At 42.0% G+C, this 23,569-nt stretch overlaps 1 pseudogene; it reads left to right on the top strand.

Annotated features, from left to right (window-relative positions):
* Positions 1-18,876: 18,876 nt before the first annotated feature.
* On the top strand, positions 18,877-23,569 carry LOC106574358 (steryl-sulfatase-like; annotated as a pseudogene).

Raw genomic sequence — 23,569 nt, 5'->3', positions numbered from 1 at the left:
CTGGAAATTCTAATCCAGAGACACAGCCTGTCAGTAAGGGGGACAGTCCAAGGTCCAGACAGAATATCCCTCTAATAAAAGCAGAGATGATACTGTGGGTTATGTCAGGGAGGTGGTTATGGATGAGAAATGCATTGTGTGTAATTTATGGCATGGTTTATAGCTAATTGTTTTTAAACTCAGCAATAGGGCAACAAAGATTTAATGTACATGTAGGAGAAACACTTTTTTAAAGTACTGGTGTGCACTCATGCATAACGTATAGGGTTTAAACCATTTTCTATGATCACATTTTTACAAGCTCAGCATGGTAACTGCATTTATTACCTGTAGAATGAATAGTAGCTTGAAGAAGTTTATGTACTGTGTTGTTATGGAATATGTATGCAGTTAGGAACTACAGGGCAATGGCAACACCCTGTATAACAGTTGTTGGTGTTGGAGATGCTGTGCTTTCTGTAAACCCTGGTTGGGTTGATTAAGTGGGCTGGGAGTAAAATAATTCACCTTCATTCTTCATTGGACCTACAAGACAATGAAACAGCAGACTTCACCTCGAGGCATTCTCTGTCTCCCATTGTTTTGAAACGCTGTGTTGAAGGTCATCAACTCACTCAACTCACTTGTGCTGTATCTTCCATCCTGACAGGGTTTTCTTCTTTTCGAACAATGGGCACTGCGATCAGCCAAAAGAGAGAGAATTAGAGAGATTCATTACCTCAGAAAGAGAGAGAGAAAGAGAGAGAGAGAGAGAGAGAAGATGGAGATAGTGATAGAGGGAAAGAGAGAGAGAAAGAGAGAGAGAAAGAGAGAGGAATAGAGAAAGATGGCTTGAGAGAGAGAGATAGAAAGCGAGAGAAAGAGACAGAGAGGGAGAGCGAGAGAGAGAGAGAGAGAGAGAGAGAGAGAGAGAGAGAGAGAGAGAGAGAGAGAGAGAGAGAGAGGAGCAAGAGGGGGGGTGATGGCAGCTCTGATAGGTTGATAAAACACACATTGACACTTAATCGAAACCAGAGGGGCTGGCAGCAGCAGTTAGAAGTGCTGAGGAATCAAGGTAATACATTACAAATGGACGTTCTTCCAAGCTGTTATGCCAAAAGCAGGGTTTAACACAGGTGTGTAAGAGAGGGAAAAATGCATGCAAAAATAGAGAAAAGTAAATTGGAACAATAAATCAATATCACATAGGGATGGTTCATCTTACAATGCAAGATGCCAAACAACTAAATAATACAATATGTTTGTAGAAGTATGTATCCTCTGCACGATTCAACCTAGCCTTGATTCCCAGGCTTCATCAACGAGACTTGGAAGGATGGCATTGTGAGACTAGCTTAAACCAAATTTCCTCATTCTCTTTGGTCTGCTATGTGTATTAAGCCAGTCATGAATGTCCTTGTGATGGTGATAGTTAGAGCTAGGTCACCACAACAGAAGTCTGCAGTGCTGGGGTCCAACCACACAACCTTGGCCGCATTGATCCGCATTTCTATTCACTTAGTAACAAGCCAACAACGCTGCACATCAATGTTCTAACTCACCAACTCATTAAATAAACATGGATATTGATTGATAGGGTCTGTTGCACGTAAGGGGTATCTGAGCTCCAATTGTCACGTTTATGGAGATGAACATGTCTTTGAGTAAAGTGTCAGCACAGTATGTTTAAAGCGTACTCACTGTGACTGTAGAATTAGAGAATAGACCATAGAAATTTGAATAATTCTGTGGCTGTGAGCCTGTGACTGCATTTCTGAGGAGATGACAGATTATTTGATGTGGAAAATTAATACTTGAGAATGAAAGTATGACCTGACTTAGGGTTTCCATCAACACAGACTCTGTTACTCTACCCTAACCAAGGAGGAGATGAATCAAAGAGCATGACATTCTATACCGTATTTTCCACCTTCCTCATTAGTGAACTATTAAAAGTGCTATAGCAGTAGGACTGAGAAAACATCAGCTTGAGTGTTGAAGTGATATCAAAGTTCAGACACACTTGCACGCATACAGGCTCTCACCCCCTCACACACACACACACACACACACACTCTAACCCTCACCCCCTCACACACATACACGATTGCGTGCGACAATTCCCCTCAGAATATCCACAGTCTCTTTGAAAAGAGAATTTGGCGGTTTCATAATTCTGATTTGTGCTTCATGGCAGATCGACTGCATGTGATCTTCAGGGATCTATAACTTGGACGCTTCCAACAGTAAGGAAGAGGCCTAGCAGAGGATATTCCCATTGGAAGAGCTGCTTATAACGCTGATAGATTCAAGATGGCTCCCAAAATGCACTCCTGGTTAAAAGTACTGCACTCTAATAGGGAATAGGGTGCCATTTGGGATGGAGCCTCAGAAGAGTAGGTTTCCCGAAGAGAGTGCAGCCTGACCCACAGATATTGATAGACTTTAATATCGCATAGTATTGCATGATCTCTGGCCTCTCCTCTGCATTTCCATTACACCTATCAATGTTTAGGTGCTTATAATACGGTAGGTATTGAAACAAAATTGGCAGAGACACTTTACATGTGTAATAATCCCTGAATTAGTTGCTGATTGTTATGAATTATGAATCCAACTCCCTCTGCCTCCTATCTGATGGCATCTTCAGAGAATCATTCATTAGTTCATACAAACAAACCAGGACCTGTTACGGTATTGACAATATAATGACAAACTTGAGTCTCTGCCATGGCCTCAATGGTCGTTGTTTACGTGCCACAACCAGCATTCACATCAATAAGGAAACAAATGGAGTTCTTTGCAAGCGTAGTGGAATAGAGTCAGAGCTGTCCTCAGTAGAGATGAATGATGAAAGAGCTGGGTGCCTTGTTTCTCCCCCTCTCCTTCCTATAATGCTAATGATGTGGTCATACACATCAGATTTGTACAAGGCTTGTGATCCACTGCCAGTTACCTCATTAAACACTTGGCTACAGTGCCTTGCAAAAGTATTCATCCCCGTTGCCCTTTTTCCTATTTTGTTGCATTACAACCTGTCATTTAAATTGATTTTTATTTGGATTTCATGTAATGGACATACACAAAATAGTCCAAATTGGTGAAGTGAAATGAAAAAAATTATATGTTTCAATTTTTTTTTTAAACAAACTGAAAAGTGGTGTGTGCATATGTATTCACCCGCTTTGCTATGACGCCCCTAAATAAGATCTGGTGCAACAAATTACCTTCAGAAGTCACATAATTAGTTAAATAAAGTCCACCTGTGTGAAACCTAAGTGTCACATGATCTGTCACATGATCTCAGTATATACACACCTGTTCTGAAAGGCCCCAGAGTCTGCAACACCATGAAGCAAGGGGCACCACTAAGTAAGCGGCATCATGAAGACCAAGGAGCTCTCCAAACAGGTCAGGGACAAAGTTGTGGAGAAGTACAGATCAGGGTTGAGTTATAAAAAAATATCTGAAACTTTGAACATGGAGCACCATTAAATCCATTATAAAAAAATGGAAAGAATATGGCACCACAACAAACCTGCCAAGAGAGGGCCGCCCACCAAAAGTCACGGACCAGGCAAAGAGGGCATTAATCAGAGAGGCAACAGAGACCAAAGATAACCCTGAATGAGCTGCAAAGCTCCACAGCGGAGATTGGAGTATCTGTCCATAGGACCACTTTAAGCCGTACACTCCACAGAGCTGGGCTTTACGGAAGAGTGGACAGAAAGAGCCATTGCCTAAAGAAAAAAATAAGAAAACACGTTTGGTGTTTGCCAAAAGGCATGTGGGAGACTCCCCAAACATATGGAAAAAGTACTCTGGTCAGATGAGACTAAAATTGAGCTTTTTGGCCATCAAGGAAAACGCTATGTCTGGCACAAACCCAACACCTCTCATCACCCTGAGAAGCATGGTGGTGGCAGCATCATGCTGTGGGGATGTTTTTCATCGGTAGGGACTGGGAAAATGGTCAGAATTGAAGGAATGATGGATGGCGCTAAATACAGGGAAATTCTTGAGGGAAACTTGTTTCAGTCTTACAGAGGTTTGAGACTGGGACAGAGGTTCACCTTCCAGCAGGACAATGACCCTAAGCATACTGCTAAAGCAACAATTGAGTGGTTTAAGGGGAACATTTAAATGTCTTGGAATGGCCTAGTCAAAGCCCAGACCTCAATCCAATTGAGAATCTGTGGTATGACTTAAAGATTGCTGTACACCAGTGGAACCCATAAAACTTGAAGGAGCTGGAGAAGTTTTGCCTTGAAGAATGGGCAAAAATCCCAGTGGCTAGATGTACCAAGCTTATTGAGACATACCACAAGAGACTTGCAGCTGTTATTGCTGCAAAAGGTGGCTCTACAAAGTATTTACTTTGGGAAGGGGGGGATGAATAGTTGCGCACGCTGAAGTTATCATTTTTTTTGTCTTATTTCACAATAAAAAATATTTTGGATCTTCAAAGTGGTAGGTATGTTCTATAAATCAAATGATACAAACCCCCCCAAAATATATTTTAATTCCAGGTTGTAAGGCAATAAAATAGGAAAAAAGCCAAGGGGGGTGAATACTTTTGCAAGCCACTGTACTTACTCTAGATCAGGTATTCCCAAACTGGGGTATGCATACCAATGCCGTCGGGGGTACGCCAAATAAAAATGTGATTCACATTTAAAAAATGTGTTTTACATTATTTTATTTTTTTTCCCAAACAGTCAATTTATATTTTCCAACTGGTTTTTCCCTTGCCTGAGTAGCCTCGTTTCACTGCCAAAAATAAAATGTATCCTACAGTACATACATGCCGAGAACTACATACATGCCGAGAACTACATGTTAGCTAGATTTGACAGATGTACTTATTTTTTGTCTATTTTTCTAATTGTTCACTTTGTCACTGCTCAAAAGCTTTGTTTTACAGTAATAATATCACAGTTGTTAGACGGCCCTAAATACAGTTAATTATGAGTTATTGATAGATATGTCAAGCACCACTGACTATACGTCAGCACCAGAGGCGTGTGTGTTCATTGATTTCTACATGATGTGCTGTCAGGCATCTGAAGCCTGGCCAGCTCAGTAAATGACGAATGGATCACAAAGTCATAGTTAGTCACAGTTATAATTAATTATTAACCTACTAACAGTAGAGTGCTGCTGTTAGTTTTAGTTCAGTATGCAGTGGTCTAATAAACATTTATATTGGTTAATCTCTGAAAGTGGGCAGCCCACAGGGTCTTTCAGACAAAGGTGGTGCATTTTGAGAATATACTATAACATGAGAACACTGTTTCAGGATTCCACAGTGTGACTAGATGTGTCAAACAGATTGTTCTAGATGGAGAGGAAGATCAGAAATGTGTCTGCCTGCTGTTTTAGTAAAGTCCTGCATTTGTGTGAGATTTAAGTACTGGGACTGCAGACCACACTGTAAAAATAATCTAGTTGTTTCAACGAAATATTATTAAGTAACTTGGTTCCACAGCCTTTTTTTGTGTACGCAACTTTTCAGTCAAAGTGTTACCCAAACGTAACATTTTTAGTTGGCGCAAACTTAGCTCCAACATGAGAAAATTATAGGCAAAAACTTAAAACTATGTGTTTGCTCAAATTGTCTCATATGTTAATTCAACTAGAAATTAATATTTGGGCATCTTACCAGAAAAAAGGCTGTGGAATTAGTTACACACAACAGTGGTAATAACAATGTTTTCCAACTTAAATATTTTACACACATGATTACCTGGGGCATGTTCATTTAGAGTAATTTATATTTAACATGACCTCAGCTGGGATTTGAACTCACACCCTCTTGTTTCACAGCACATCAAGCTTCCTGCTATGCCACCATGTCTGTGTCAATAACTGATTTCACCTGTATTGCTACACTTTGCACTTCAAAGTAAATATCAGTTTTGTTAAAAGTACACTCAAGAAAAACTATTTTATTCATCATAGTGATTAAGGAGAGCTACAGTGCTTTCAAAAAGTATTCATACCTCTTGGCTATTTCCATGTTTTGTTGTGTTACAACATTTAGATTTTGTGTCAGTGATCTGCACACAATAGCCCATTTACGGGTAGCAGGTAGCCTAGTGGTTAGGAACATTGGGCCAGTAACCAAAAGATTGCTGGTTCAAATCCCTGAGCTGCTAAGTTGGAAAAACCTGCTATTATGTCCTTGAGAAAGGTTGTTAACCTTCAACAACAACTGGGTGTTGATGAAGTTGCCTCCTTAATGTCTTTAGTCAATAAGTATTCAACCCTGTTGTTATGGCAAGCCTAAATAACTTCAGGAGTAAAGATTTGTTTAACAAGCCAGATAATAAGTTGCATGGACTCACTCTGTGTGCAATAATGGTGTTTAACATGATTTTTAAATGACTACCCCATCTCTGTACACCACACATGCAATTATCTGTAAGGTCCCTCAGTCAAGCAGTGAATTTCAAGTATAGATTCAACAACAAAGACCAGGGAGGTTTTCCAACGCCTCGCAAATAAGGGCATCTATTGGTAGACGGTTAAAACATTTTTAAAGCATACATTGAATATCCCTTAGAGCATGGTGAAGTTATTAATTAATTACACTTTGGATGGGGTATCAATACACCCAGTCACTACAAAGATACAGGCGTCCTTCCTAACTCAGTTGACAGAGAGGAAGGAAACCGCTCAGGGATTACAGCATGAGGCCAATGGTGATTTTAAACCAGTTACAGAGTTAAATGGCTGTGATAGGAGAAAACTGAGGATGGATCAACAACTTTGTAGTTACTCCACAATACTAACCTAAATGACAAGAAGGAAACCTGTACAAAATAACAAAAATACTCCAAAACATCCATCCTGATTGCAACAAGGCACTAAAGTGAAACTGCAAAACATTTGGCAAAGAAATCCTCAATACAAAGCATTATGTTTGGAGAAAATCCAAGACAACACATCACTGAGTATCATACTCTTCATATTTTCAAGCGTGGTGGTGGCTGCATCATGTTATGGGTAGGCTTGTCATTGGAAATAACTAGGGAGTTTTTTTAGGATAAAAATACATGAAATAGAGCTAAGCACAGGCAAAGTCCTAGAGGAAAACCTGGTTCATTCTGCTTTCCAACACACATGAGATTTTTTCTTCCACTTTGACATTACAGAGTATTTTATGTAGATCGTTGACCAAAAAATGACAATTAAATCCATTTTAATCCCACTTTGTAAAACAACAAAATGTGGAAAAAGGGGTGTGAATACTTTCTGAAGGCACTATAAGTTTGGGCCGACCTTTTTTTTCCTTCAGGTAACACTTGGACTGAAGAATTTGAGTAAACCAAAAAAAGGCTGTGGAACCAGTTACTTAATAATACTTAGTTGAAACAATTAGATTTGTGGGAATTAAAACATTTTTTTTTACAGTGTGCAGGCTGTTGAGGTTTTGGAGATGGAAATCAAACTACTTGTTTTCAAATGGAAGTAAGACTGGGAAATCAGTCCTCGCGTTCAGTGGTTAGTTCAGGCTCTGTGTGCCAAAGGTCAAATAGGGTGTGCTTATATTTGTCCTGCTTCACTGCATGTGCAAGTGGGTAACCTGTACGAGTGTGAGGTGTGAAATGGAAATGTCTATTTTTGCATATCCCAACTTCCCCTGAGACACCCTCGGAGAGTGGGGTCATTGCCAGGGATCAGCCATTATTGACCGTGATCCTCGGGCTAAGTGCCTTGCTTAAGGATAGATCGACCGATTTTTTACAACTTGTCATTTCGGAGATTCAAAATCGAAACCTTTTGTTTACTGGTCCAACGGTCCAACGTTCTAACTGCTGCCAATCAAGGGAGTATTTTGTTAACTTTGTTGTTGAGGTACTTAATGTTAAACCACCAAACTGTTACAATGTTCAATATTTAACAGTTGTGCATGCATTGCGTGTGTGTGTGTGTGTGTGAGATTGTATGAAGTACTGCTGTGATCCTCATGCACAAGCCTGGTCTGTGCTTCAGTGCTAATTTTGTTGACAGTCTATCACACACACACACAGCTCTGACAAACAGCTTAAGGCCTTGTGTGTCTTTCCCGGCTTCGACCTAAACCCTGCTTGTGAGCGATGAGGTTTAGCCACCCCACTGGGAAAAGCACAAAACACCCTCAGATATTTGACTGGACAGCACAAAAAACAACTCTCCAAAATAAATGGCTTCAAATGGCACATCGATAGTTGTTTGCTGTCCACATATCTGGCATTTTTTATCTGCCCGCACCCAATCATGCTTTTTTATTTTTTTATGCTTTTGTTCTTTATAGTGATGTAAGTACTCATAATTCCAATTAGATTTTATAGAGGCTGTCTGATTCCAGTTCAAATACGGCAAAACTGTGAACAAAATCAAACACTCTAACCATCTGTTGTGGTTGCGGCATGACCGGAGGGCTGCAGACAAATGAATGCATCAAGTCAAAAGCTTTTCTCTGGCTTGAACATCAAGTGAAACAGACCCTTTTGACTGCACTGTTAAACCACTTGAACAGTTTGTCTCTGACTTTTATTCTTATAGTCATGTACATGTAAACAGAAAGACAATTGTTTTCAGTTGCAATCCATTTTGGAAAATGTATGATAAACCCTCAAAAACATTATAGTCTTGTTATTGCTTCAGGGTCAACCAAAGGCAGAGAAACTTAAGAGCATCGGATACCCAATTTATTTTGATAGCTCCAGTATGAATGCCCCAGTATGCCACAGAAGTATGGAAATTACTGTCAGTGGAACAGTATAGTCAGTGGAATTGCAGGCGACATAAATGAAGGATCATTATAGAAATAGAATCAGATATAAATCATTGAATTTAGTTTTTATAAATTACTCCACCCTATTAGTTATTTTTCCTCTCCTGACGCGAGGGACAATTTGAAAGAGATCTCTGCATATTGCTCCTGCTTTCTCTATTTGTGATCAAAGAGAGAGCACGCATGACAAGATCGTATGTTGTCAATATGGCAACATGTGAGGATGCCAACAATGAGGATTCCTGCAAATGTTTCTGAGTCATGGAGGTGTACCGTAAGAGATGACCACAAACACTCTACCTCACCTCTCGGTCTGTCACCACCATGAGTGAGGGATGCCTGCGCTGTCCCTATTCAGGTGTGCTGTCAATGACCAGTATGATAAGTTCTCGATGGTGGTAGAGAGAGAGAGAGAGACTACATAGAGAGAGATACACACACAGAGAGACTACATAGAGAGAGACTACATAGAGAGAGACACACACACACACACACAGAGAGAGAGAGAGAGAGAGAGAGAGAGAGATAGAGTGAGATAAAAAAACGAGAACAAGAGAGTGATGCATGACCCTAACCATACCCTTAGTCTGTTATCCCTCTGGGTGGGCAGGAAGGACCCCAGAGCCAGGAGGAGAGGCCCTCAGGGGCTATGGACACTCTTACAGGTCATCTGTTGTCACTGAGAACCAGTCATGAACCATTCACATATCACATATCAAACGAAAGCTGGTTCAGGCTGATAGGGGAGGCCTGGGGAAGCCCTGGACCTCACAGGGTGATGAGTGAATGTGTCCCAGACCCAAAGAAATTGAGCTGCATATTGGGGGGATCTTGGGGGGGGGGGAATGTCTACAAGCCACATTATGAAGAGTTTGTCTTTGAGTATCAATCAATCACATTTATTTATAAAGCCCTTTTTCACCAGATGTCACTTTTCAGCAGATGTCACAAAGTGCTATACTGAAACGCAGCCTAAAACCCCAAACAGCAAGCAATGCAGGTGTAGAAGCATGTAGAGGAGAATTTGTCTTTGAAAGAGGCTGGTGAAGCCGACAGAGCTCCATTAGAAGACATAAGCTGACTCAACGGCAAACACTAAATAAATCACTGCATACTGTGGTGATGTTGTTTTCACACAGCTCTCATTGTAAGATGTCTTAAACTGGAAGATCTGCTGTGCAATGCTGCTCCCTGCTGGAGACATATCCATACCACGTTGAATATCAAAATAAAAGACTACAGTGCAAAGCGCACAATGTGCATTTTTTAATAACCACCATTTAAAAAAAAAAATAATATCATCAATATTACTGTTGTTTACACAAACTCAATAAGAACCAATACAAATGCTCCAATCACTAATTAGCACAGCATCAAAGTGATGTTGTAGTGAACGTGGAATGACTGTTCAGGTTCATCACTCTCCTGATTTACTGTGTTGTCAGACAGCTAGTGTATAATCAGCCTAATTACAGACACTTTTATTTGGGCTGGAACTCGATTCCCCGTGGTGCTGTCTTGTCACCATCAGGCCTGTGATTCTGTGAATTACAGTACAATGGATACACCATAGATAGAACTGGTTTCATCTCTATGGGATGCACATTCTGTGAACAACGTACAATGGACGCACATTCAGAAGAGACTTACTCTCTCTCTCTCTCTCTCTCTCTCTCTCTCTCTCTCTCTCTCTCTCTCTCTCTCTCAAACCTGTCAGGGCCTAGTTCACATATGCATGGCATACAGAGTGATTTATGACACGCCACACACGCCTTGTAATTTATACATCTAACATTGGTGGAAATGCGTTGCACTTGAATATTTATAGGAAAAGTAGTTGAAAGATGAGAAAGATGAGTTGAAAAAAGTAGTTGAAAGATGAGAATCCAACAACCTTCACAGAAGTTTGACCTCATGGACTAAAGAACATGTCTGTTGCTGTCATTGGCGAAAATCTGATATCAACTTTGGAGGGGACAATTACATGACATTTTCTCAAGAGCAATTCCTGAGGGGGACACCAAAAGTAGTGCTGTAACACATAGCTGACATTGTAATATGGTAAATGTATATTGAGGAACCAAAGAAATAAGGTGTTTGCCGTACTCCTAACTACCGGTACCCAAAACTACACAACTAATCACAACAGCAATACCATTGCCTTTAACAAATCTTAGTTCAGTCACCGGTTTAAGTTGAGAGTGGGGGTATCCATGGCATTTTCCAATTATGTTCCTATTTTACAAGTCAAAAAAATTGAGAACCTTTCATAATGTTGCCAAACAAAGACTCAACAAACTTACCTGAGACTCCCTGTCTCTGCCAGTCTGTCCCTGCATATCTGTCCCCAACTCTGCTGTCTGTGTGCCATCTGTTCCCTGCTCTGCCTAATGACATCATTGTGAAACATTTCCATTAGAATTTCATTTCTTTCTTATGAACATTTTATCAACTAGTCTTTGAGATATTAGGCTACTAGGGTTCTTACTATGCGTTTTGGTGTATTGAAACATACTCTGATGTCCGTCTTTTATTTTTCTGCCATTTTTCTACCTGGCTGGCTGGCTACACACACAGTGTGTAGGTTATTTACAGTAGGAGATGGGCTTCTATCATATTCAATCATTATATTTGGGCTTCGATCTAAAAGGTAGCTAGCAAATGTGAAACGGATTAAAATGACAAGAGTTGACAGCTGTATGAGTTCACCATTTACACAACATATGCTGCAACCTTTTGTAATTTTAATAGTTTGTTTCATATTGGCTGGCTTCCAACAATAGCTGAATTTGCAAAGCTAGCGAGAACCAATTCAGTTTCAGTGGTGTTTGCTATAATCTTTGCTACCCGGGTTAAATAAAGGTGAAATAAAATAAATAAATAAAAGTTCACTTGTGACAATTTAGCTTTTGCAACGAGACCATTAAATATATTTAAGACAATGGTAGAAGAGAGTGTAGTTCTGTTCAGTTTGGATTTCAGTTTATCGCTAACCTTATCACAGGGACTTTGAAGCACTAACTTACATCATCTGCATGCTGATTCCATCTTTGACGACGCCACATAAATGGAATAGGTACTAGCTAGCTTAATAGTTAATATTTGCGCGCTAGCTCTGCATATTCAGCTAGTGTGTGTGCGCGATTGACTGGATTAACCTCACGTCAGTTACGTGCATTGAGTGCCTTTCAGACAGTAGATACGACCTCTCTGTTACCTAGCAAGCTAAGGAACTGGTAGTGCATCAAACCATTGTGAGGCAAAGGGTGGGGGGGTCGCAATCTTTTGAAACTTAAAAATGCGCTATTAAGTGTCTATAATCAGCACAATTGCTTTCATTGCGTATTATTAATATTATTTAAATTACATAGTTATGTTTCCGTGATATATTGGGGGGACAAATCATATTTTTCCCAGGATGGGGGGGTCGTGTCCCCCCCGTCCCCCCCGGGATTTCCACCCCTGGTTGCTGTTCAATAGCTAAGTGGGCAGGAAAATGTAGGGTTTTACTGGGCAGTGGGTAGGACAGGCCTACTAAATTATCAGGTAATAGTTTCAAACTTCACCTAGTGTAAACATGCCCATCACGCATATAAACCCAACTCGGCCCCCTGTTCTGCAATATATGGCTTAGACAACAGATGACAGTGTTTATCCATATGAGACCAGACCTGGGAGAGAGGCGAAACAGAGACAGATCTCTCCTAGGAATAGGTTGCAGAAATACAGAGAAAATGAAGGGATAAATGGAAAATCCCTTAACAGATTTGTATTACAAACGGCTGTAAGAAATGAAAAGCCATGTAACAACCCCCCCCATCATCTAAATCTCAGCTAGCTTTTTACAATGGTATATATTCAATGGAAATATTGTATTACCATTTCCTCAATTGCCAATTTCACATGGTTGGAATATTTCCATGGAAAGCAATTGATGTGTTTTGTAAGTCAGTCGTGTGCTTCTCCTGTGGAATGCAGCTCGACATCAAAAGACTAATCAGCTTGCCAGCATCAACACAAAAATCTCACCCGAAAGCTCTACATTTTGTCATGAGTATTTCAACTTCAGGGACACTCATCTGCAACCATACATACTAGTTAACCACTTTTCTGAGGGATTTACAGTGTGAAAAATTCATATTTGACAGACAAAAACAGCACAAGTGTGAATATTCATCATGACTCATATCACAGTGTGATCAAAGAGTCTGTTCTGAGAGTTGACCACGTATAACTAGAATGGAAAGTCATTCTAGAAGTAATAGAATTTAGAAGTCCTTCTAATTCTATGGTCAATCCTCTGACCAGTGTGTGAACCAGACTTGACCTGCTGTACCATCACCGTTTCCTTTTTCCGACAGTATCTAAAAGATAACTGATCAATGCCTGTAGACCAGTTCAGTTCATCCAACCACAGACAAGGATAACATCATCTGGTTCTACAGCACATCTAGGGCATTCCTACTCTGTGCCTCCTATTGATGTATGAAACAGTCATGTCCTATTCTGCTTAGAGGGGTAGAGAGGGTCAAGTCAAGAGCATCAAGAACATATGGCTGGGAACTTTGCGTTCAAGGCAGAGACAATAGCATTGGTCAGAAAGTGAAAAGTGAATATTGCGATTGTAGGGCTCCTGGGTGGTGCAGTGGTCTAAGGCAGTGTATCTCTGTGCAAGTGGTGTCACAATCCCTGGTTCAAATCTAGGCTGTATCACATCTGGCTGTGATTGCGAGTCCCATAGGGTGGTGCACAATTGGCCCAGTGTCAGCTGGGGTAGGATGTCATTGTAAATAAGAATTTTATCTTAACTGACTTGCCTAGTTAAATACACAAATTGTAGGCCTACTAATAGAGATATGATGGAACCTCTTGTTGGCAGTGTTCTACTGTAGGCCTATGCCAGAGTAAATTACATTTACAAAAAATAATAATTGTAAAGGTGTTTAGCCAGCCTGTGAATTTGTAATTTTAACTAGTGAAATAGAATTATAGATTTTTTGAAGAATATTGTCTTACCTTATTAATATGATCCACTAGTGTGGGGTTCCTTATGTTCCTGACACAAGGGGTATCTAAACATGTTAAATAAATATTGGCAGGGATTAAGGCTGCACATTGGATTGTAGGATTGCACTATAGAGAGTTGAAGTCTACAGTATTTTAGTCTTGATTGCACTACATTTAGGCAGCACACAGGTTACCTAAAATATTTGGATAAACCATAATCCAATGAGACTGCGTCATTCTTAGTCACATGACAGTTGACAAAAAACGTACTTCTTGTTTCTAGCGAAAACATTTCGAGACATGCATATCCACAAAAGTAGGATTTGAACGACTTGGCAACAATATAGCCTTCACCAGGGATCATAAACTAGATTCAGCAGCGGGACGATTTTTTTTTCTTGAGTGGATGGTCAGGTTGCCGGTGTTGTGCCGAAAATCTCCCCCCCTGTCAGAATTCCCTCCCCCTTCGCGTTCTTCATTGCTGCGACTTGCTTGGTAGTTGATCATTTGTATACTGTACATTGACAGCAAGAAGCCCAAACAGATATAACATTTGTCTAAAACATAATACTTTCAAACCTGGCTTACAATTGTATACAATCACATAAATATCTCTATTATGGGTGGGAATACTGTACTTCGGAGCAGATTTCCTAAATTAAAATGTAAAAAAATATATATATATTTTATGTCCAAATAACATCACCCGCGTTCCGCCAGTTGGAGAACCCTGGCCTAAACTGTAACGTTAGCGATCTATGGTTTCGCAGACGCTCTACACACTCCAGTAGGGCTCTAAAATGGCTATTTGTCCTGTTCAAAAGTAGTACACTATATAGGGTATAGGGTGCCATTTGGGTCTGAAACCTTAGTAACATTTGCTCTAGCTCTCTTCAAAGCACATTTTATTGGTCGCGTACACAGATTAGCGGATGCAGCGAAATGCTTATGTTGCTAGCTCTTAAAAATGCATTAAAATGTTCAAACAAGTAAAATGTAAGGAGACAAAAAAAGACAAGAACGGCGGGGCAAATCTGATTAGCAAGCCAAATAGTCCTGTAGCAGTAATCAAATGATATCTATACGTATGTACACCTGATTTACAGGTCAACTGATATGTATAGCAGTATTTGCAGCCCCCCGCACCTCTGATTCAGAGGGGTGGGGTTAAATGCGGAAGACACATTTCAGTTGAAGGCATTCAGTTGTACCACTGACTAGGTATACCCCTTTCCTTATAAAGTGCATTCGAAAGTATTCAGACCCCTTGACTTGACTAAATGAATTGTTTTCCTTGTCAATCTACACACAATACCCCATAATGACAAAGCGAAAACAGGTTTTTCGAAATTTTAGCAAATTTGTTAAAAATAAAAAACAGATTCCTTATTTACATAAGTATTCAGACCCTTTGCTATGAGACTCGAAATGTAGCTCAGGTGCATCCTGTTTCCACTGATCTTCCTTGAGATGTTTCTACAACTTGATTGGAATCCACCTTTGGAAAATTCAATTGATTGGACATGATTTGGAAAGGCACACAACTGTAAGGTCCCACAGTTGACAGTGCATGTCAGAGAAAAAAACAAGCCATGAGGTCGAAGTAATTGTCCGTAGAGCTCCAAGACAGGATTGTGTCGAGGCACAATTCTGGGGAAAGGTACCAAAAAATGTCTGCAGTATTGAAGGTCCCCAAGAACACAGTGGCCTCCATCATTCTTAAACGGAAGAAGTTTGGAACCACCAAGACTCTTCCTAAAGCTGGCCGCCCGACCAAACTGAGCAATCGGGGGAGAAGGGCCTTGTTCAAGGAGTTGACCAAGAACCTGATTGTCACTAACAGAGCTCCGGAGTTCCTCTGTGGAGATGGGAGAATCTTCCAGAAGGACAACCATTTCTGCAGCACTCCACCAATCAGGCCTTTATGGTAGAGTGGCCAGGTGGAAGCTACTCCTCAGTAAAAGGCACATGACAGCCAGCTTGGAGTTTGCCAAAAGGCACCTAAAGACTATCAGAACATGAGAAACAAGAAACAAGGAAACCTGGCACCATCCCTATGGTGAAGCATGGTGGTGACAGCATCATGCTGTGGGGATGTTTTTCAGCAGCAGGGACTGAGAGTCTAGTCAGGATTGAGGGAAAGCTTAACGGAGCAAAGTACAGAGAGATCCTTGATGAAAACCTACTCACCTTCCGAAAGGACAGCGACCCTAAGAGCATAGCCAAGACAATGCAGGAGTGGCTTCAGGACAAGTCTTGAATGTCCTTGAGTGGCCCAGCCAGAGCCCGGACTTGAACCTGATCGAACATCTCTGGAGAGACCTGAAAATAGCTGAGCAGGGACGCTCCCCATCCAACTTGACAGAGGTTGAGAGGATCTGCAGAGAAGAATGGGAGAAACTCCCTAAATACAGGTGTGCCAAGCTTGTAGCATCATACCCAAGAAGACTCGGGGCTGTAATCGCTGACAAAGGTGCTTCAACAAAGTACTGAGTAAAGGGTCTGAATAATTATGTAATATTTTTGTATTTAATTTTTTATTCATTTGTAAAAAAAAACTAAAAAAAATTAAAACGTATGTGCATTATGGGGTATTGTGTGTAGATTGATCAGGAAAAAAAATATTTAACCAATTTTAGAATAAGCAGTCTGAATACTTTCCGATTGCAATGTATATACACTGCTCAAAAAAATAAAGGGAACACTTAAACAACACAATGTAACTCCAAGTCAATCACACTTCTGTGAAATCAAACTGTCCACTTAGGAAGCAACACCGATTGACAATACATTTCATATGCTGTTGTGCAAATGGAATAGACAACAGGTGGAAATTATAGGCAATTATCAAGACACCCTCAAACAAAGGAGTGGTTCTGCAGGTGGGGACCACAGACCACTTCTCAGTTCCTATGCTTCCTGGCTGATGTTTTGGTCACTTGAATGCTGGCGGTGCTTTCACTCTAGTGGTAGCATGAGACGGAGTCTACAACCCACACAAGTGGCTCAGGTAGTGCAGCTCATCCAGGATGGCACATCAATGCGAGCTGTGGCAAGAAGGTTTGCTGTGTCTGTCAGCGTAGTGTCCAGAGCATGGAGGCGCTACCAGGAGACAGGCCAGTACATCAGGAGACGTGGAGGAGGCCGTAGGAGGGCAACAACCCAGCAGCAGGACCGCTACCTCCGCCTTTGTGCAAGGAGGAGCAGGAGAAGCACTGCCAGAGCCCTGCAAAATGACCTCCAGCAGGCCACAAATGTGCATGTGTCTGCTCAAACGGTCAGAAACAGACTCCATGAGGGTGGTATGAGGGCCCGACGTCCACAGGTGGGGGTTGTGCTTACAGCCCAACACCGTGCAGGACGTTTGGCATTTGCCAGAGAACACCAAGATTGGCAAATTCGCCACTGGTGCCCTGTGCTCTTCACAGATGAAAGCAGGTTCACACTGAGCACGTGACAGACGTGACAGAGTCTGGAGATGCCGTGGAGAACGTTCTGCTGCCTGCAACATCCTCCAGCATGACCAGTTTGGCGGTGTGTCAGTCATGGTGTGGGGTGGCATTTATTTGGGGGGCCTCCATGTGCTCGCCAGAGGTAGCCTGACTGCCATTAGGTACCGAGATGAGATCCTCAGACCCCTTATGAGACCATATGCTGGTGCGGTTGGCCCTGGGTTCCTCCTAATGCAAGACAATGCTAGACCTCATGTGGCTGGAGTGTGTCAGCAGTTCCTGCAAGAGGAAGGCATTGATGCTATGGACTGGCCCGCCCGTTCCCCAGACCTGAATCCAATTGAGCACATCTGGGACATCATGTCTCGCTCCATCCACCAACGCCACGTTGCACCACAGACTGTCTTGGAGTTGGCGGATGCTTTAGTCCAGGTCTGGGAGGAGATCCCTCAGGAGACCATCCGCCACCTCATCAGGAGCATGCCCAGGCGTTGTAGGGAGGTCATACAGGCACGTGGAGGCCACACACACTACTGAGCCTCATTTTGACTTGTTTTAAGGACATTACATCGAAGTTGGATCAGCCTGTAGTGTGGTTTTCCACTTTAATTTTGAGTGTGACTCCAAATCCAGACCTCCATGGGTTGATAAATTGGATTTCCATTGATTATTTTTGTGTGATTTTGTTGTCAGCACATTCAACTATGTAAAGAAAAAAGTATTTAATAAGATTATTTCTTTCATTCAGATCTAGGATGTGTTGTTTAAGTGTTCCCTTTATTTTTTTGAGCAGTATATATGAGTAAGCTCTGTCAAGAATCCAGTGTATAAATAAATATGCGCTGCTTATAAACAGTGCAACTGAAATACAATGTACAGTAGGAGAAATTAATATTATGATGTGCTACGTCGGTGATAAAGTATTTAAATAGACAGTGTGAAATGGGAAGTGACCAGTGGTCCTGTGTGTGTGTGTGTGTGTGTGTGTGTGTGTGTGTGTGTGTGTGTGTGTGTGTGTGGCGCATCACCTGGTAGACGGCTAGTGATGGCTGGTAATAGAAGCAGTTTTTTAGAGTCTCTGTCTTAGCTTTGATACCTCTGTCTGTCATGTCTGTCGGACGGTAGCCGAGTGAACAGTCCATCGCTCGGGTGGCTAAGGTCCTTAATGATCTTATTGGCCTTTACTTTGACACCGGGTGCCTTAGATGTCCTGGAGGGCAAGCAGTGTGTCCCTGGTAATGCATTGGACTGCACGCACTACCTTCTTGAGAGCCATAATGCAGTTGAGGGCAGAGCAGTTACCCTACCAGGTGGTGATGCAGCCCAACAGAATGCTCTCAATCGTGCATCTGTAGAAGTTTGTCAGGGTCTTAGGGGCCATGCCAAATTTCTTCAGCCACCACGATGTCGGTGTGCCGAGACCATTTCAGGTCCTCAGTGATGTACATGCCGAGGAACTTGAAGCATTTGACCCTATCCAATCATCTCGTATTGCCTCTGTCTTTGCTTCTCCAGTGTTACCTTGAAAAATGAAGTCACCATGGATCCCATGCTGTCTAGGTCTACTGTTGTTGTTTGACGTGCGCTATGCCTTGAATGATGACAAAAGGCCGCATTTTGTCCTGATTATGGTCGATGACTTGGCGATTGGAGACAATGGGAACACAACCTTGCGGTAAGTTACAGTGATATAAACTGTAACAGGCTTTTTTTATGTTCTTTCCCATGTTTCTAAGCATGGCTTTCCTGCATGACATATACTTCTCATTTGTAGTTGTGATTCCAAACAAAAATGTACATCCTCGGAAGACAACATTCTATTCTATTCTTTTTATTCTGACTTCTAATTCTTGCTGTGCTCTGTGCTCACCTTTTAAAACACAACTAAAACGTATCCTTCCAGATGATGAGCCCAGCTGGGTGGTAATGTGTTGTGTTGTGTCTGCAGGACCCCCACATCGCTGCCGCCCCCCCCTCTGTACGCCCAGCAGGGCAGCCTTCCTGATGGGCCGATATCCGATACGATCTGGTGAGGCGAGTCATAAACATAAAATCAAATGTTATAAATCACATGCGCCGAACGGGCGTAGACTTTACTGTGAAATAGTTAAAAATAGTAACACAATAGCAATAAAATATACTACACAACAACAACAACAACAAGAGCTCAGTGTGTAGCCTATCCTCCTGGGGTTTGACACAAAGCTTTGCCTAGTACTATTATTTTATCACTGAACAGATCACTAGCTAGTATTATGTGGTGTTAGGGATGCATTAGTTAGGCTATGTGGAGAGAACAGTTCATAGAACAGAATAAATAGCATGATGACCACAATGCAGCAGGATGAATAGTACATCATCATTCCACTGTATAATTTTATACTTTGTTACCCTCCCCACTTTGTGATTTCATATCAGTTTTTGATCCTATTTTTGTCTTGGACAGTTAGGGGGTGTATATCATCTCTGCTGCATCTGGCAGTCTTCCCAAAGAAGAAGTCACCTTTGCCAAGGTCACCAAACGACAGGGCTACGAGACTGCTCTCATAGGTGAGCCAAAGTCCTCTCCTTTGTTACTATGTAAAACGTCTTTAGGTCCATGAAAAACTCTACGTATAACCCATTTATTATCGTCGTGAGTATCAATACACTTTGGGAATAGGGAACACGCAGAAGCAGTGACAGTTAATTTGATTGGTTGCAGCGATGTGTCCGTTTTGTTGTTTGAAGGGTTTTTTCAATTCTGACTGTATATGATGATTGATTGACTTAAACTGTATAATAGCTTTTCATACTCATTATCGGCTTCTCTATGGTTGAACAGACAAAGTACATTTACATGTGAGTTGACATTCAAGGTCTTGTTCTTTGATATGCAACATGCCTCACAGGCTTTTCAGTAAGCCATGTTGACATATTATTAATTGTAATAATTTTCATCATCTGCCTTTTTTCTCCACTGTTGAAAACACTTTATGTGTTGTCTTTCAAGGTCGTTGTTCTTTGAAGATGCCTTAACTGTGAGAGGAACGACGACTACTGTCACCACCCCAGTGCTCACGGCTTCGACCACTTCTGCGGTATAACCCTGACCAACCTACGTGACTGTCAGCCCGGCCACGGCGCCATCTTTGCCAATGTCCAAGCACACATACACTTCAAGGTGATGTACACTATACAATACATGTTGATAATGCACACTATTTTGGTTTAACCTTTTAAATTGTTGGGAGCGTGTATAGAGTGTCTTCTCCATCTGCATTGCTTGCTGTTTGGGGTTATAAGCCGGGTTTCTGTAATAGCACTTTGTGACATCTGCTGATGTTAAAAGGGCTTTCTGAATACATTAGATTTGTCTACAGTTTACTCTCCATTAGTCAGCACCTCTACAGCCATTTTGGGGTGTGCTTCAACTCATGCTTTTTACTACAGTGTTGCGTTGAGTATTTTTACTTTTATTTATGTATCCTGGTGTAGCATGCGGTCCCGGATCTGTTTATGCTCTTGCCAACTCCATTGCTTTCATTGTCAAGCCAAACAAAGTGATAAGGAGTTGGCATGATGGCATAAACAGACTGGTAATCAGACTAGTTTTAATGTTGTTTGTTGTATGTAGTTTGTTTGACCTTTTAGCTAATAAAGAAAATTGTCCCTCAGGGATATAGGATAGTAAAGATTCTCAACTCTACCCTACAAGACCCTGGGAGTGGGTGTGGCTACTGTGACCCTCCTGCATGCGCGGGGCGTGGTCACAGCGCGGAGGAAGCTGGTGCTGAGTGTGGTGGCGTTGGTGGGCGCCGCGGCGGCCATCTTTGGTACGTTCGTTGCCACGTCCCCCGACTTCAGCTGCTTTCTGATGAGGAGCCGGGAGGTGGTGGAGCAGCCATATGTCTCAAGAGAACCTGACCCAGAGAATGACAGATGAAGCAGTGGACTTTTGAGAAAGGTGTGTGTTGAGTTTTTTTAATTTATATTTCCCCTACTACATGATAGATTGAGACAGAATAGAAGCCAAATCAAGTGTTTGTGTGTGCGTGCGTGAGTGTGTTTGATTATTGTTTATTTGTGTCTTGTGTGTGGGAAGAAACTCTAACGGGCATGTAAGGAAAGTGTGTGTAAAGGGTTGGTGACCTAGGTGACTGTGTCTGTAAAATGAAAGCATACTGTACACGGTAGTTTCCGTTGTTGTCATACAATTATTTTCTTCCATTTACACTGTGTGTGTGTTGACTATTTTGACAGGAATTCTGCACTACCCTTCCTGTTGTTCTTCTCCTTCATCCAAGTGCACACGGCCATGTTTGCATCGCCAGCCTTCCAGGGGACCAGTCAGCACGGTATCTATGGAAACGCCGTCCAGGAAGTAGACTGGAGTGTAGGTTAGACTTGATATTTACTCTATATTGCTGTATGGCTTTATTTTTTTATGTCCAATAAGTTATAAGGTTGGAAGATTTGAAATGTCCACACTAATTATATTTGAAAGGTTGGAAGATTTGATTGGATTTTACCTATTATGTCCTGTTTCATAACATCTGTTTGTAGGTCACCTCATGCAGACTCTGAACCGGTTGAACCTGAGGGAGAACACACTGGTTTACCTGACCTCAGACCAGGGGGCGCACCTTGAGGATATCTCAGTCCGGGGGGACGTGCACAGAGGATGGAATGGCATATAGAAAGCTACAGTCTGTAACAGCTTCAGAAGAACAGGTCAACAGAGGCCGAACAGCCAGATGTCAAATTTTCGGTTAAAACAATTTTCTTTGTTTATAGGTAACTTTTTTTTTTATAGGAGTAAAAATACTCAACCTAGAAGTGCAGGTGCAGAGAGGCTTTAGTTTGCATCTGCGGTGGTTTAGTAGAGTATAGGAATGTTAATGGGAAGTCAGAACCAGTCAATGTATAGAATAGAATAATAGATTACTAGATAAATTGCTCAGATTATCTAAATGTCCTCATGCATAAGAGACGAGACGTTTCCGTGAAAAGTTCTGGTAAGCCTTATATTTCAGTCGAGTGATAAAAGACTTCCCATATTCTCAGTCCTCGGAAAGTGCTTCAATCTGTCTCTGAGCAGTAGGGAAATCCACCAACTAGGAAGGGTGATCCGAGTTCCAGGACTGCTCCGTTGGACTGGGATGTTACCTACATGGAAAGACATTGATGAACCCACCAGCAACATGGACATCTTCCCTACTGCGGTGAAGTTAGCTGGAGGGACGGCACCGGGGGACAGGTGAGTGCTGTGAAATTGCTGAGGTCTGAGGGGCATTGTTTGTTCAAGTACTTCTGTTCCTATGGTTAAGTCCAAAGCACTAGAAGGGTTTTCTAGTAGCCTCGTCTATCAGTCAAAACTACAGCGTTTGGAATCTAGGTCACCATAGAAATGATATGCACTCTCAGTGCACTGAATCACCCCCTAACCAGAGACATTATATTCACAATAGGTGTCAAAAGGGACCTACTAGAAAAAAATCTCAGCTAATGAAAAAACGGATCAGGCTGATCTAAACCTTTGATCAAAGGTTTTCAAGGGCCTTTGAGGTCTCTCTGCCTACGCAAAGGATCATTCCTACAGCGTGCTCCACTTCTGTGTCTCAGAGATAATTTATTGTGTGTGTGTGTGTGTGTGTGTTTGTGTCTTCTCTTCCTAGAGTGATAGACGGTCATGACCTCATGCCCCTGCTGCAGGGGAAAGTTGAGAGATCAAAGCTCGAGTTTCTCTTCCATTACTGTAACGCCTACCTCAACGCTGTCAGGTGGCAGCCTCCCAACAGTAAGTCCACATTTCCAATGTAATAGTTTTAAGAATGCAATTGAATTACTGTAATAGTGCTGCTAATTATGATTAAGAATTCCAATGTTTTTTGTAAGCAAGTTAACGTGAAACGTAAACTACTATGGTGGTTGTAATTCATTGTAAATCTTTAAGGTTATTCAAAATGGAAGGTGTTCTTTTTCACTCCGGACTTCTACCCCGAGAACGGGACAGCCTGCATGCATACCCATGCCTGTTTCTGCATCGCATCCTACGTGACCTCCCATGACCCCCCTTTGTGCTTTGACCTCTCCCGCGGCCCCCTCGGAGACCACGCTCCTTACCCCAGACACGGAACCCGCCTTCCACTCGGTCGTGGAGGTGATCCGGGCTGCAGTGTCCCTCCATAAGGAGTCCATCACCCCCGTTCAGGACCAGCTCGCCCCGGGACACCTCCTACGGAAGCCCTGGCTGCAGCCCTGCTGCTCCTCCCTTTCCCAGCTCTGCAGGTATGAGAGAGATGGTGGGAGAGACGGCCACCGGAGCACTGCAGCGGCAGACTCTCCACAGGACCAGCACATTGCTTAA

The sequence above is a fragment of the Salmo salar genome, chromosome ssa16, assembly GCF_905237065.1.
Source record: "Salmo salar chromosome ssa16, Ssal_v3.1, whole genome shotgun sequence".
Taxonomy (NCBI): domain Eukaryota; kingdom Metazoa; phylum Chordata; class Actinopteri; order Salmoniformes; family Salmonidae; genus Salmo; species Salmo salar.
Note: the sequence above shows the minus strand (reverse complement) of the source record. Positions and strands in the feature narration are given on the sequence as shown.